The sequence below is a fragment of the Fulmarus glacialis genome, unplaced genomic scaffold (genome assembly GCF_000690835.1).
Source record: "Fulmarus glacialis isolate BGI_N327 unplaced genomic scaffold, ASM69083v1 scaffold1718, whole genome shotgun sequence".
Taxonomy (NCBI): Eukaryota; Metazoa; Chordata; class Aves; order Procellariiformes; family Procellariidae; genus Fulmarus; species Fulmarus glacialis.
The window spans coordinates 46014-62883 of NW_009226144.1; positions in this window are offsets into that span (position 1 = coordinate 46014).

Consider the following 16870-nt stretch of genomic DNA (forward strand, 5'->3'; position numbering starts at 1 on the left):
AGGGTTGCAAAAAAAAAAAAAAAACAACCAACCCTCCCCCCCCCCCGTCACTCCTCTGCCCTCCTCCGCAGACAAGAAGAAAAATATCTCTCCGGCTGCTTCTGTAAGATTTTTTGACCAGGCTTTCCGTTTGGGAGGACCGGGCGTGAAAAATAAAAGAAAGAGGCCACTTGGGCTGGAGCGGCGGGGGATGGGAGGGATGGGGCACTGCGGCCGCGGGGCTCCCACGCCAGGGTTTTGCCGGGGCTTTGGTTCTGCTGGGGTCGAGCTGGGGGGGATGGGAGGCAGCTGCCGGCGTAAGGGCAGCAGCGGGAGCTGAACCCCGGTTCTCATCAGCTTTGAGCATGTTCATTTGCAGCCCCCAGACGCCTGCGAGGCTTGAAAAATCCTGATCTTTTCCTACTTTGGCAGTCACAACAACTAAAGACTGTATCTTTTTTTTTTTTATTCCCCCAGATAAGGCAGAAACAAGTCGTTCCCCAGCCTGAAGCAAAAGCAGAGAGTAAAACACGTTTAAGTGACGTCACTTCAGAGGTGGAACAAGTCCAAACAGCTACATCCCAGACACTGAGGATGCAAGGATGGCTATAAGGATACGATGTAGGACTGAGGCACTGGAGGGCCAAAGCTATGTCCCATTTCTGCTTCTGCCTTTTTGTATAACCCCGGGCAAGTCTCTTACCCCCCGAGCTGGCTGCAGGTACACATCTTTCCTTTCCACTCCTTGCCTGGCTTTTTCAGAAGTGGGCAGGCTGTTGACATAGGTTGCTAAAGTGCAATGAGGAGCCTGTCTCCTTTGGCATCCCTACATGCTTACTAGGCATAATTAAAGGAGACTGGTAAATGGTGTTGTAAAAGGAAAAATAGAGAATACATTAAAATCAGTGATTCCCTGCCACATCTTCAGACATTCCTGCAGATCAACATGACCAGGGATCACGTCAGCTTTAGTACTTAATGTGGTTTTTGCAAACCACTTCTTTTCTGTGGAAGCCTGACCTATAACAATTTTAAAGACAGTCCTGGAAAGTTTGCCTCGATTTTAATAAGCAGGATTTGCCTTGTGATAGTAATATAATCCAGTGGCTCTGAAAAGGGGAAAAAAAAAAAAAAGACTATTAAAAGCTTCAATGTGAATACGAATCACTCCATATCTCTATTCTCTAAACCAAGCCATTGGCTTCCAAATGTATGCTTTTCTTCTAAAAAATAATAAAAAAAAGAAACCTAAAATAGAGGTAATAGCTGTTGCCTGAGTTTTGCAGACCTGTTCCTGCTTATCATTCTCCCTATAGCTAGTTATGCTGGTTTTCTTTTTTTTTAAATAGCAGATAAACAAAAATCACAGTGCAAAGTACCTTAACCATATGCCAATCCTACTGAAATCTGCAGGATGTTTTTCTTAACGCTGTAAAAACTTGCTATAAAAAGACACTGTGCTACAGTCACTGCAGCTCCATTAAACCCTTTTTAACACACATATCACTTGGTTCCCAATGACACTTTGAAGTCCTTTAAAACTCTGCATATTGGCTCATAAGCACTTGCTGCAAAAGCAGAGTGCTAATAATAGGCAAGAAAAATCTTCTTAGCAGAGAGGTCTTCAGAATGGTTTCCGCTTTATATCTATAGCAAAATACAAACTAAACAATGGCACTTATAAAGTATATAGATAGATCCCAAGCTGCTCCCAGACATGTAAACCTGCAAAGCATACAGCTCTAGCCTGTAATCGGCTGTGTTATTTTCTTTTATTTCAGGCTGTGGAAAGAAAATCGTGTATAACACAGAGCTGGTTTTTGCTATACCTTATGCATTAGCCAAGCTCTTAAACCAATTAAAGAAAAACCCCAAAGCTTTTAAAATATGCAGTCTGGTCAGACAAATGAGGGATTTGTATGCGTAGATTTAGAGGCCAGCCGGGAAGGTGACCACCCCCAGTGTTAAATCTTTCTCCTTCCCACTCAAATCAGATAGCAAGCCCTGCCTTTTGCCGAATAGATTTTATATTACTTTTAAGTCCCTAAGACAGTAAGACCTAAAGCCGTCTTGGTACAGCAGCAAAGGAGCACATGACATTGTCTCTTAATCATAGGAAGTGCATAAATGATGTTAATAGGAGGTAAAAACCACACTAGATCTATCCCAAAGGAAGGGATTTGATCATAAATGCTTCCATTATGCTTGTGTACATCTAAGCCAGGGAAGCAGACCTGGGACAAGGGTGACTCAGGAGGTGCTCCCTACCTAGAAGTAAAGAGTGCGGCAGCAGGAGTGACGGGAGACCAGAGCTCTGCCCTCTGCAAAGCACCAGGGCACAGGGGTGCTGCCTGGGATGTTCTCTGCCCAAAAAGGTCTGGCAGGGTCACGCCACAGCTTGCGAGCATCTTTGTCTCCCCAGCTCTCTTCTTTTTTCAATGTGTTTGCAACCTGGGCTTGCATCAGGTCCAGCCAGGAGGGAGGGGAGTGTAGCTCAGGTGGGGACCCTGGGCAGGGTGCCTGGCTGGGGGTCCCAGGTGGGGCTGGTCAGGGCTGTTATGGCCCACGCGTGCCCCACAAGACCTTGGTCTTGAGGCACCACGAGAGCCAGGGGGGCTGCAGGAATGAACTCTGCAGAGATGCTCCTGGAAACCCCACTAAGTACCTGCCTGCAGCATTACACACCTAAATAGAGTTGAGAATGCAAACAACATTTTGTCTCTCTCTGGGCCTCCACGTGTTGCTTCTGAAGAAGGGGAGAGGACTGTGTAGAGCCAGAGGTGCAGTGAGGACACCACCTCTTGCAGCCGGGAAACCCTCAGTGCTCTGGCAATGATCCAGCTTCGCAGACACACGGGTCATTCACACACTGCTAGACAGAAGACGTAGGGTCAATTGAATTTTTTCAAGGCTGAATTTGGACTAGTGATAATAAATACATAAATAAAAAAATGTGCACATATACATCATATACGCCTCTCCACGCACACTGTTGCTACTTACTAAGGAAATGGGGGGGGCTGTAGCTCCCCCCGTTCAGCATACAGATGAGGAGGGATGTACATCACATTCTCTGTAGGGTTTTGGTAAAATGCTGCTCTGAAGGTGCAATTTGCTCTCAGGATGCCAGGACACACTGAGGAGCTTGCTAGTCTCACCCTGCTTGATGCAAGAGATTATTACCTCCTTCCAGTTTATGTTTCTTGGGGACTTTTACCGCATGCAAGGGTCCACAGTGCTAAATGCCGGTTATCATATACCCACATGCAGGTCAGTAGCAAGTATGATGCATGGGGGACACACCACGTAAGAGAGGGCTTTGGTTGGGTGTCACCAGAGAGGGCTGCAGGGGGTGATGGACCATGACGTGCCCCACTCGGTAACTCCCAACTCAAGCTCTCCAGCCACACCCTCAAGCCTCTCTCAATTTAGGCAGAGCTGAGAGAAACTTGCACACATGTGTGGCTGCCAAAAACCTGAGGCAAAGCAGACGAAGCCGAGCAGAACCTAACCTGAATTTCCATGAAGGCAGAGCAGATGGCAGCAGGGCACGTGCATAGCCAGTGAAGAAATACAATTCCCGCAGCTGATCCCAAGAGAAGGAGTGTGGTTGCTGGGGTTTGAATGACCCACAACACTGCTCTATTTCTTGTACTTCCATATTAGCTCCTGACACCTAATGCACATTGGCTTGGGTGGTGGTGACAAATAAGCTAGGGGACAGGTAAGGTTTCAGCCTCCACCTTTGCTGCCCCTGATAGAGATGCAGTGGAACAGAGTTAGGGTTTCTAATTTTCTGAATAAGGGCTTAAACACAATTTAAGAGTCACCCTTTCCCCAAAGGGGACACTTTCATGTGATTGCCACTAGAAGTGTGAAATGAGATGTGAGGATGGAGTTATTCTCAACGCTGCTTTTTACAGTGGGTCCCTAAAGACCTGTTTATGTATGTAGCAAATACATTGAAAAATGCCCTCAAAAAGAAAAGAGAACAGAAAATACTTGCATGAAGCCCCAAAACAGGACGTGTAAGCAGTGATATGTCATCTGTCAGGATCAGGGACCACTTGGTTGAAAAAGGGAGACACTCCCTTGAAATATGGAATAGTCATCTTATGAAAGGAGATCAGCTGGCAATATTTATCTGTCCTAGTCTGTCCAAGTCACCGCACACATTACTGCACTTTTTTTTTTTTTTTTACTATTTGGTTAGGTTTCGGTTACATAGTTATTTTTAAGATATATGCAATTTTTTTCTCTTTGTCACATTCATGCACGTATTTTTATGATGATTAAATGTCATCTTGGAAGGCCTTCTCTCCCTCTCTCTCCCTCTCTCTCTCGTCTTCGACGTGTTGTTCAGTTCTTAAGAGAATAGACATAAGCCTTGTATTTTTGTGTCTGGAGAGATAAAACCTGCAGGAAGAAGCCTTTAGATCAAAGATCCTCTCAGTCCCTTTTCTTCCTTTTATTTTCAAAACGTTGTCCTTTATGCCCTTTGACTCTGAAGTTCCCACTGGTTCATTGCATTGGTTATTTTTCATTACTGCTCTCCGAATTTCTCTGACTGTCATAATCATCTGTGCGGTTGGTGCATTATCACTGGCATGGATGAACATTTCCAAAGCCCCATGTGGATTTGCTACTGCACCACAACCAACTGAGTCATTCCCTCTGCCCCAGTTTCCTTATCAGTTGCTGCTTGCAGTTCAAGTTATGCATCTATTTCAGATTCTCTCTCCATCTCATTGTCATTCAAAGCTGCAGGGAAAGCATTTAAACCAATATTTTCCTACACTTACATCTGAAAATTTGTTCCAAGCTATTGCCAAGCTGTAGCTGAGATGATTATCCTTTATTCTGCAACCTTTAATGAAATTAACTGTCCCAGCTTGCAAGAGCTGTTGATATCTGCGCTCTTGGAAACGTAAATCACTGACACGACTTACTTCAGTTTTGGGTATAACAAAGCGTGGGAACAAGACTCTTAGGGCTTTCAAACAGGGAACCTGTGAAAAATATAGCTGCATTATTGGCGATGCAGTACATTTCCTTAGTTGATCGGGTTTACTGCAGAAAAACAAACCTGACTGTTGTGTTCTTACTACGTGCAGTTGACACTATAAATTCAGAAGGAACCTTACCAACATAGATTTTGCAGTATGAGTTTTGCAGTGTGGACACAATTGTGGGCCTTTTCAGATCTAAAGAAGACCTAATTCTTGCTATTATCTAGACAAAAGAAACAACCCTGTCAATTAAGGAGCAAGAGGGTGTGGCAATATTACTGAGAAAGGACTAATTAAAAAGGCTTAGTTAGAGCCCTTAGAAAACAGAGTCGCTCAGAGCCAGCTGTAAATACAAGTCAGGAAGCCTGGGATGGACTCCGCGCTGCCCTGCAGTTTGGATACTCATTTAAATCCCGAAGAAGTAAGAGCCAAGCATTACCAACTCAGCGTGATGGTGTTTTTCTCCCATTATTGCCCTGCCATAAATAGCCAGTAGCCTGCTAGGCAAGCCAAAATCCAGTCTACTGCATCAATCCCTGCAGAGCTATTGCTATTGCATCGGGTTTTTGTCAGAAATGTAACCCCCTATCAGGATCCCGGTTTAGCGCTGATTGAAGCTATGGCAGGGAGGGAAAAGCTTGCCCCAGATGCTGTCAGGTTATAAATGCTTACAAGGGAAGCTCCACGACATCAAAGGAGAAGAAAAATAAACGTTTGATTACGTTTGTTCCATTTGATCTTTCCTCCAGTAATGCAAATATAAAAGAAATGCAGCTCGACAGCCTCTTGATCTCAACACAGAACATGTGCCAATAAAAGATAATTATTCCCAATGTTTGGGTTAGGGAACAGTGGTAAATGTCATCAGAGGCATTTTCAGCACATACCAAAGTTCACAAGATTATTTAAACATATTGTTTGAGGCTCATACTGGGACTTCTATGCTCAGAAATGGGACCTGTACAACATACGCACTGTTGATGGCACTTCACAGTTCAATAATAGGGTGGGGAATTTTTTTTTTTCTTTTCAAAGAGAGTTTCACTGATTTGCTTCGATAATAAAAGACCTGCAGGTGAGCTGGACAGTCTCCATCAGCAAAATGGCCCTGCAGGGATAGCATCTATCATCCATAGATGAATATGCAAAGGTAGTGCAAGCTGGTTTTTCAAGTATTAATTAAGCAAATCACTGGTCAGCCAGCCATGTACAGAATTTTCATGCTCTATGGGGAAGTCAGGCTGTATGAAAGTACTCAAAGCACTTGGAGGACTATATATCCACTAACTTAAACAAGCTAAGGCTGAGGTTACAGTCAGTAAAGATTGCACTGACCTCCCTAATAATCTGGTCTTATACAGACAAGCCAAATTCAGGCATGAGGTCAGCCCTTAACACTAGATCTTTCAGATCTATCACTGAAAATTCATGGAGGGCTTATTTGCACTTGTCTGTCTTTTCACTTGCAGCAGATTTTATGCTGATGTCTGACATCGATGGTTTAGTCTTCCATACATATGAGAAGACGACATGGGCAGCTGGTTTTAATTACCACCGTTCGTAGTCACCTCACCATAAAGCAGAAACGTGCCTCTCCAAAATGGTTCTGCGTTCAGAAAACCTTTCTTCCTTCTTTCTGCTTTCTTACCCTGGCTGAGCATCCCTCAGATTTATCTCCTCCTGGCTTCAGACTCAGTGCTCTATTTTCCTTTTTTCCTGGCTTATTCCAGAAATTAGGGCATTAGGGAACATACTCAGTTAATCACAACAGTGCTTGTTCAGGCTCGTTCTGAGGGACATGGTAAGGTGAGCGGCTGGGGCTCGATGCAAATCTGATGAGTTAATTCATCTCCAAAGAGCCCTGGACCTGGAGGAGGCAGGCATGACTCCTGCCATCACAATGAGGAATGGCCCCGTGAGAATCAAAACCAGCAGCACAAGGACCATCAAACTGTAAGTGAGGGAGAAAGCAGGCACCGCATCACATTTTTTCCCCACTCTTGCTGTCCCCTGAACGCGGGATATTTCCACTTGGTCTCTGGCCCCTCTGCACACAGTGGAGTCATTAAATCATCCATCAAGACACGGTCCTTTGTGCGCAGTGGGATGGCTGCCTGCCTGCCTGACCTTCGCTCATTATTGGCCTTCTGCGGTCCTTTTCAGCCGATTCAATGAAATATAAATAGCATTTCAGATAAATGTTCACTCTCTTATAATACCTTTCCGATGTCTTTCTGCTCTCGCTCTGGATGCATAAAAAAGAGCTGTAATATCTTTCAATGAGTTATTGAATCCTTTTTGAACCCTGATATATGCTCAGTACAAGGTTTATTAAATATGAGGGGTATAGGCATACATATTAGCAAAGTCTAGCCAGCTAAATTGTTCAGACAAAATGAGCAGGCAATCTTCTGCCTTGCAAATCAATCCGTCTGCCATGATAAAGTACTCCAAGCCTGCTGATGCTGGACCCACTTCCTTTTTCTGCAAAGATATGTCCACAGCCACAAAAAAGTATGGTTCAGGCTTTCCTGATGCTTTTTTCCTTTTTTTTTTTTTTTTAATAAAGCTGCTGGACACCACAGTAGGGATTCTTGTTTCTTTGCCTAAATAATGTAGGGTGAATTCTGTATAACTAGATGCTAAGTAGAGAGAGGAAGACTCTTGAATGTTACCCAGGGTTTTGCTGAAGCATGACACAGAAGTAGTATCTCGCCCGTCTTCCTGGCTTAGAAAACAAATCAACATTGGAGTGTTTGTGGATTTTGTCTTGTTCACCACCATTCATCATTTAGACTCAGCGTTTATGTATATTTAAAGCAACCAACATAAATTAACAACAAAGCTTGAGGGTGTTAAATAACCTCCAGTAAAACTCCTTCCCCTTGTTGGAATAATTTCTCAAAATGAAATACCTGAGTAAACATCTCGGTCTAACACTATGCCTAGAAGATAACAAAGCAGGGACTGAGCGACTTTCACCCCCTGAACTTCACCACCCGAAGGAAAAGGGAGCCTCTCCATCGCTTCTGGAAGGATAAGTGGAAACGCGTTTTGGGGACCAAAAAAAGCGGCTCTCTCAGTCTCACAAAAAGGTGGTGTTGGTAAATGTCCAGATAAAAGATAAAGTGCAAGGTAGGGAATTCCATTTCGTATTAGGAACTGGACAGGCAGTAGACCACAGTTTCTTTTGGGCTGGGGCAGAAGCGGAGCACAGCGTGTAAGAAGGTGTCCCATCAGTGTGGCTGTGGTTAACACCAAAAGGGGTAAGCCTGGGAGCCCTAGCCACGATAAACAAAGTTATTTATGCAGCTATCCAGTGATCTGGGTGGCTGGGTCTCACCCGTATTTTTCTTCTACCCAAGCCTTTCCCCTTTTCACCCTCTCTAGTCCTCTGTAGCCAAATTCCTGCCTTGAGAGTCCTCTGGAAAGGAAGTCTCCTGCCCCAAAGCTCTGATGTGGAAACCATGAAAGTTGGTTAAGAAATTTTAATGATCCCATGTTGCAAGTTCCTGGGCACTTAGTCATGAGGAAGTGAGAAGAGGTAGGAAAGATACAGAGAGTCATGTTCCTGCCCGAAAGTGGCCATCTGCTTTTGGGTGTCTCAGTGTTTGGTTCTCTGATCCCCTCCTGGCAGCTGGGTTTTTGCAAATGCTTAGCACTGACCTTCTGAAAATCAAATCCCAGTGAAGCCTTTCAAGATGAGCACCCAAAACCCAGAAGCATTGCCGTGGCAAAAGCTGCATACAGAGATTAGGAACTATTGGATGCCACACAGGTAAAGGAAAGTTGCCCAATTTTTTTTAGGATATACATTTCCAGCTCTTCAAAACTTGAGAACACTTGGCCTAGGTGTATTTGGTGCATCATGCTATTTTAGGCAATAATTTGTGATGCAAAATTCATAATTCATGTGTCTACGTCATTCCTTTGCTTTAATCTTACATCCAGCAGTTTCTTTTGATGACTAACAAAAATAACTGCAGTCACCGCAGATGAAGGTAAGCTCTAACTTTTATCTAAAACTCCCCGGCTATATTTATTAGGTGACTGCTTGTGTTTTCAGAGAGGTGACCCAGTCCTGCTCCTGCCAAGAATGCCGGCTGCTCCATGTGCTCCCAAGCCCCTACTTTGCCTGTGCACAGCGCCCGGGATGGCACCCTTGGTGCTCCCCTGCATCCCCAAGGAGGATCCACCTCACTAAAGGGCTCCCCTAGCACAGTAGGCTTGTTTCTGCAGAGGATGCTAAACATTTCTACCCAGGATGCAGGAGGGAGGATGCTCTGGACCACAACAACTCCTCCATGTGTAGCTGTAGCTCTCAAGAGAGCATCGGGAGACAAAGTCAGAGGTGTATTCCCTTGCCCTAGAGGTGCGGGCTGTTTGGCGTGTCTTCTACACACTGCTGTCGAGCCGCCGTTCAGGCTCTCTGAACATGGTTTTCATTCCCCCCAGTGCAGCTGGTGAGCAAGCAGGCCATAGGAAAGTGCGCTGATACGCCGGGAAAGCTTACCTGATGGTGGGAGGTTACGGTACCCAGGTGAAAATGAATCATTCCCTTCCTCTCAGCAAGATAAAGCAGAACACACTGTGAATACAGGCTGTCTGAAATGCTGTTTTGGATTTGCAATAGGAAGGAGAGCCAGCAAGATTGCCAGCTGTATCCCCCCAAAAAAGTCTGACAAATTTTAAAATATTGAATTGCTGGGATATCCCAACCCAAGACCTCAGTCACTAAAATTTGTCTTGCTAATTGCCACTGCTTATGAAGTAAATATATTACGGATTCTTTCCATTCTCACCTTTACTTTGGACTTTGCTCCCCTTGGCATAGTGTGGTCACTCAAACGGTAACATTTGGCCTTCAGGGCACGACTGGTGGTGGGTCCTCAGCCTTTTCGGTGGTGCTGACTGCCTCCCACGCCAGCCGTCCAGGGGCACCCATGTTCAGAGCTTCCCCTCACATCGTAGCTCTCTCCTAAGGTATTTCTGAGAGAGAAGATAACCCCTTCAACGGGAGCCACTCACTATGGTTCATTTTCCCTGTACACAGGTAGCAAAAGCTTTCATCATTTCTTAAAGCTGCTCGCTTCTGTTTGGGGTACTTGGGACGTACGGCAGAGCAATACTGCCGTAACATAAATATGTGCTTTCAGCATTCTTAGAGATGGCAGTGAGACAGGCAGAATTATTGTCTGTTTTTGCCGAAGGAAGACGGCACACGTACGCATGTGTGTGCACATGCCGGATACATCCTGGGAGAAAAGACTCCTATCTGGAAAGACATTTCTTCTGTCGCATTGACAGGGAAAGAAAAAAAAGGAAGCAAATTCTTTTTCCCCTTGACTAAAGAAAAAAGATGTTATCTGTTAGTTAATCTATCTGCAATAGTTAATTCAAGGGCTTTCATGGTTTTTTTTGGCAGCTCTGCAATACAAGGGGAAGGAAAGATTCAATATGTATTCAAAAGGACAATTAATCTTGAAACACTTTATTGTGCATTTCAAGGAGCAAGCCTTCAATTTGAGGGGCTTGACAGGATTGGTGTCCCTCAATTTTAAAAGTTAATTTTGATGCTAACAAGTAAATGTCATTTTCATGGCTGTTTGTACTTCTATCTGTCTCACACACTAGGTAGACAAATATAAATAAGTGTGTCTATTTACTTCAGGCACTGTCCTGAGGGACGCAAAGGGCACTTTGCTATCCATCCTAGAGCACAGCAGTCATGGCAGAGGTCTGTGGTTCTGGGTCAGGGCACCGGGCAGCAAACGTCTTTGCCAAGGTTTGCTGGGCTTGCTTGTGAGCTGCCCGGGCAGGATTGTGCCCCAGGGTGGAAGAGGCAGGATTCAGCCATCCCTGCAGGGAAGCTGTGCCTGCAGGGGTGGAGGGACCCTGCCTGGATGTGGACTCATCCCCACCGGCAGCGGAGAGGTTAAGCGGCAGAACAAGCCCGGGATCTGCAATCTCAGCAGGACAAGGGCTTATTGTTACCATTCATTTTAAAATATTGCCTGATTGTTTGGGTACTTCATTTCTTTGGTGATTCAGCCGCGAGTGGGAAAGGTGCTGTGACCCATTGAATGGCCTATCCGTCATGCCCACTGGTCTCGCTGTCCGGGGAGGGCAGGGACCGCTGATCCTCGGCTGCTGGCCCCACTTGAGTTTCTACCTCTCGGCCCCTCAGCTTCCCATGTGTAACCCAGCACCGTGGTACTGCCTGAAAGAGAGGAACGAGACCACAGCGTCAGCTCCCGTCCATGTGGCGGGCATGCACGCACTTGCTCAGACCGTCCCTGGGACGAGTTGTTTCCTGCGTTAGAAGCAGGCTGGTCACTGCAGCGGGTCTGGGGACAGGGCAAGCCAAGCTGAAAGAGCAGTTGGTGGGGACCAGCTCAAGCCTTTGCTGGAAGGCCACATCTCTGCCACCTCGAGCGAGAAGGACAATTCATCCTTTGCATCCTCGAGCAGCGAAATCCTCTGCTCCTCCTGACAATTTTCTCCCATCTTCTTCCAGACCGTGCTGTTACCCATGGACGAAACCAAGCATGCAGCCGTTCCTGGAAGGTGAATTTTGGCTGAGCTGAATCTGCAGCACCGATGAGCAACAAATGCCATGTATTAGTTGCACTGGGGAAAAACCAGCAGAGGTTTCCCAAATGCCCTTGCTGCTCATGTTGCAGCATAAGATCCAGTAATTCCCCTCTGCTGGGGATTTGGAAAGCTGTGCGCCTCGCCAAAGTCAGCTCACGCCCTGCAGGATCAGGCCCTAGACTGCATATAAATCAGTTACAGGTGCTTGAATTAAGAGAATTAATTAATAAGACCTTCCCATCCCCTGGAGGTTCAGACCACAATGAGGCAGGTAGGATGCAGGCCAGCACGAAACACTATTAATCTTGCATTTGTCCCAAGTGTGACGGGCTGCTGGGAGCTATTCTTCGTGCTCATACCAGGGGGAATCGCCGGGACAGAACAGACCTTATTCCCTCTGTTTGCAGGAAACGGCTCATGCAAGACATTAAATTTCCCGATGCCATCACTAAATCCCAGGATTCTCCTCATGAGTTATTCAGCACCTGTCACTCCGGTCTTGCACACTTGTATTATCATCCTCACATCCACCTCTGTCTGTCAGAGATGAATATTTATTATCTTCATTGCAACAGTAGAATCGAATCCTCTGTTACTTTACTAATGCAGTTTCTTTCTTGAAGATAAACTTACCTATCTCCCCAAAAAATTAACTTCTGTTTTTCATTCCAGGATATTTCAGGAGTAAATTACAGCCTTTACGGCTCAAATCCTCACCACAGCAGTAAGGGGAACAACATTTAACGTCTTCAGCTGGGATGCGGGCATTCGAATACATCCTAGGCCAAACAATACCCAGTGCTGCACTTCTGGCTCATGTTAGAAAATGCCACCGAAGGGTTATGGGTTACCTTTGCATTTACCGTTCAGGGTGTGCTGGAAGAAGACACGGTGCATTACCAAACTGGCTGGGAGACAGGGACGGTTGCCCACAGGAGCGTGCATCAGCAGGCGTCACAAGCTGGGAAAGTGTAACGAAGGCTGATGGAAATGGGTCTTCACGAACATGTTCAAGAGCCTGGAAAATGGCTTTTTAATGCGCCAATGTGTCAGCAAGAGAATTAGGAGTCCATTAACAAATGGGGAGCACCTATGAGTTCTCATCTCACCGTACCGTAATTTTTTTTATTTTCCAATACACGGTGTAAAATCATGCTCCAACAGCATCTTGGGTGCCCTGATATGCCATTAGGAAGACAAGACGGTCTCAGCAGCACTAAGGTACTAATTTCCATCAGGAACTTGGCCAGCCAGGCAGTTATAGACATGCCTTCCCTCCCTTCACAGCATGTGAAGCGCAGCAATGCCGCAGCCCGAAGGTGGCTCCTTCGGGCTCCCGGACCTGGCAGGGGGTGTGCGGGGCTCGCACACCGCAGGGATGCTGACAGCAGCAGGAACCGCTTGCTGCCCCCACGATGACTTTCCTAGACAGCAGCCCCACTCAGCAGCACAAGTGGGGAGCTGTCGGATGCCTGGGGACAGCTCCCACAAGGCAAAGCCACTTTTTTCAGCTCTCGTGGAGGAATTAGCGCACCGGGCCGACGGTGCAAAGCCGCTCAAACCGCCTCCTCCAGAGCGCACCCTGCTGAATCATCCGTCGGTGCCTCTGCTCGGGGGGGATCAGTTTTAAAAGGCCCCGCAGTGCTGCTGTGCCGGTACCCCGCTCAGTCCCTGCAAAACTCAGCATCAAGAGTCTATCAAGCCTCATCAAAATGGGAGAAGAAAGCAATTCCCCCACTACACCTCCTGCCTGCTTGACAGGCTTGCTCCTCCTTGAATAAACCTCTGGGAAACTACACTGTGGAAAGCACTAGAAAATCGCAGGCAGCACTTCCCTGCTGGCGAGGGCTGGCCTGGCACGGCAGGCGCTTGATGCCCATCCTGGGGTAGTCGGGACACCTCGCAGGGCCATCGAGCGCGAGTTAGTACTCAGGTCCAGGCTGACCACAGGCTGTGTTTAATCTCTTTGCTCTGCATGAACAAAGTTATTAAATCCACAACACTTACTTTTTTTTCCAGTCAGGGTGATCTGAATGAATACTTGCCAGTCACTTGACTAATTAGCTTAATTCAGGAACCTGTCTTCAGAAGCCCATTGCTGGGAAGCCTCCTGAAGTTGGGGAATTTAAAAGTGATTTGGGTTTGATTAAAACCAACCAAACCAATGAAGGCAATTGCTGCTTGCTTTCCTTTTTCTTTTTCCCCACGAGAACAGTTTCGATTCAAGGCTGCGACTGGTCCTTCGTACGCAGCAAAAGTTGGGGACTTGGACTGCTTTTTTCATCAAATTAGCTTATCAGAAATATCTTTGGGTGAAAATACCATAATTCATTCTGCGTGAGTTACTGTTGATGGACTTGTTACGTGTACCTTTTTACTGCAAGTCAGCTATATGGGCAGGCAGGATAGCTTTCCTCAGGCAATGTAGGTTTGGTGATGGAGGTTCTGGGCCAGAATTTCTGATTGGGGGAGAGTACCCAGACTGCTGCAATTTGGCTTCATTTCTGGGGGGGAAAAGCCACACAATTTCTAATAGAAAGTGAAAAATTAAAAAAAAAAAAAAAAATCACATTTTCTTTCAGCTACAACTTTCTATGGCAATTTAAATCCTAGAACTAAAAAGAAGCCCTGAAACACTAATTCTTTACAGAAGGAGAACCGTGACCCATGGCAGTCCAAAAGCCATCTGAGCAGCAAGTTTCAGCCATTTTAGCTTCTCGGTTTCCCTTCCCAAATCAATGATTCAGCTAAATTCACAGATTTTGTGCATTTTCCGACGGGAGATTGTTCCACCGCCCCTTTCCCGGCCAGCTCAGCATGACAGCAGTGCTCCTCTCCCTGCGCTGCTTCTTGCAGCGGATTCAAGCTGATGAAAACACAGTCACGGCACACACCCATGCCATCGGGGCACTTCCACAAGGCATAATAGCCATCATTAAAAATAATAATAAAAATCTAAAATGAGGCCTTAGAAAGGCTGCTTTGTCTCACGCATTACTTCTTTTCTGGTTCTCTGCTGTCCCACACACACAGCTCAGCAATTTGGTGCTGTCGCCTGCTCTTAGGCGTTATCCTCACTTCATCTTTGTGTCTGAGCATGGCTGCAGGTATAAGCTATTTCTGACGGTGAGGTTGACTGCTCCTTCACGTTGCCCCAACCTCCTCTCCTGATGCCCCGCTAACCTGCCAGGCTCCATCAGAGTGCTCCCAGCTCTGATTTCCTCCTTCCCCTCTCATCTCGATGCTGCCCGCTGGAGCATCCGACACTGCCAAGCTGTAAACGTGCTAGTTTCAGACTGGTTTTCCGGAGAAATGGATTTGAGGCACTTGTACGCTCTGTGTGTGCGCCTGTGTTTGTGTGTGTGCATCCACCTGTGAGCTGTCAGATTTGATGAGAAGTTGGAGGCTCGGAAATGCTAAGGTCTTACAGGTTTTATGAAGATCACTGTGGAGGACTCGGTAAAGGTCCTCACTGAAGGAAAAGCTTGGGCTGAAAACCACCTCATCAGACACTGGAGAAGCCATCCACAAGCCAGCCCATTTTAATGCCTCAACCTCAGTTTTCAGTGGACCTTCAACTGGACCTCCTCGAGAGAACCAAGCGCATGAGATGGATGTTTATGTGAAAGCCGGCTTGGCTGGGTTGCACTTTGATTATTTGGGATAGACGAAATGGTGGATAGGTGTAAGGTACCACTGCGCCCACCCTAGGCTGGGGACAGAAAGGGGAAATCCAGGGCTTTGAGAAAGGTCAGAGACTGACAGAGGGTATCGTGAGTCAAGCAATATGTGCAGAGGGACTGGCGCGGGTGAAAAAAAGCCGAAATAATCCTACTGGCGCTCTTTAAATGTCATACTGCTGGCAGAGAAACCTTTCACATGTTTCCCTGCTCGCATCTCCAAGCTTTTCAAATGCACCAGGCTTCTGCTGCCTGGGGGGGAAGGGGGGAGTTCTGCCCTGGGAAAACCCTGTGGATGAGCCATTTTCCTCTGGGAAAGATGCAAGCAGTCAGCAGCTTTGCACAACGTACTGCGCCTGCATCTTCGGCGTCCTCATTTTAACCATTTACGGAAAACTTATTTTTTTGAAGCCTGGCAGTTTCCTGCATTACTTTTCCTGACTTCTTCAAAAACTACCCCAACACAACAAACTCCCTGCTAACTGGCAGGGAATGAAGTCCCACAGGCTCAGCCTCCCACCTGCGCGTGGCCTGCTGGTGGGAGAGCAAAGGTCTCCGGGGTGCCTCCGCCCCTTGGGGCAGGTGGGGGGGAAGGAGATACTGAGTCTGAGGCATTTCAAGAGAAACTGAGAGGATACAGACACACATAAAAAACCGCTGCCTCTTATTAAGCAACAGACAACCAGCCTCCCTCCCCCTCACGACAACCCAGAGGAGTCCCAAGACATAATCAGCTTAGGCTGAACACCATGTTGCCTACAAGATTAAAATTAGACTCACAAGGTTTCATCAAGGGAGAGTTTAACTGCCGTTCTCAATCAAGCTGCAAAATCCTCTAATGACAATTGAACTAAAGTCATTCAAGACACATCTTTAGGTGTCAGAGGAAAGAAAGCCTGCCTTTGGCTGCACCCCTTGGCAAAATTATATTAGGTGTCTCTTTTCCCTCCCACCCTCTACATGCACTGCTGTCTTGTGGCCATACCCTCCCCGGGATGAAACTCAAGGCCGGCGTCCTGTTTGGGACAGGCAGCACCAGGTCCCCCAGCTTCGTGACTGTCCTATAGGTCGCGTCTTATAGGAAATGGTCTATAAACAAGAGGCGAACAGGATGAGAGAGGGTTTGGGTGAGGCTCCCAACATGAGGAGGCTTGTTTGGCTCTTCCAAGACAGTATAAAACCACAACAGCTACTGATCTCTGCATAACACCTCCAGCGAGGTGGCTACGGTAAAGCTGAGAAACCCTCTGTTGAAAAAACCTCATCAGTTCAAAAACCTCTTCTATTTCCAATAGCAATATCCCCACTTGGAGAAGAATGGCTAATGAAATGTTTCCTTTGCCCTAGGTGTGTCCCTGCAAGCTAAGCATCATCAGACCAGCTCTGCTCTTCAGAGACCTTCAAGGCCTCCCAGCTAGAAGTGAAAATAAAATGTAAATATATGCTACTCAATGAGTTTGAAACTGTCTCCAGTTCTTTTAACCTTGCCCTCGTGAGGCTGCTGCAGAACGACGTTCCCTGAATCAGCAGTTTAAAATCACCTTGGTATAAAAATTCACGGTTCTTCCAACATCCATTTTACACCTGGTCATGTCCTAACAAACTTGT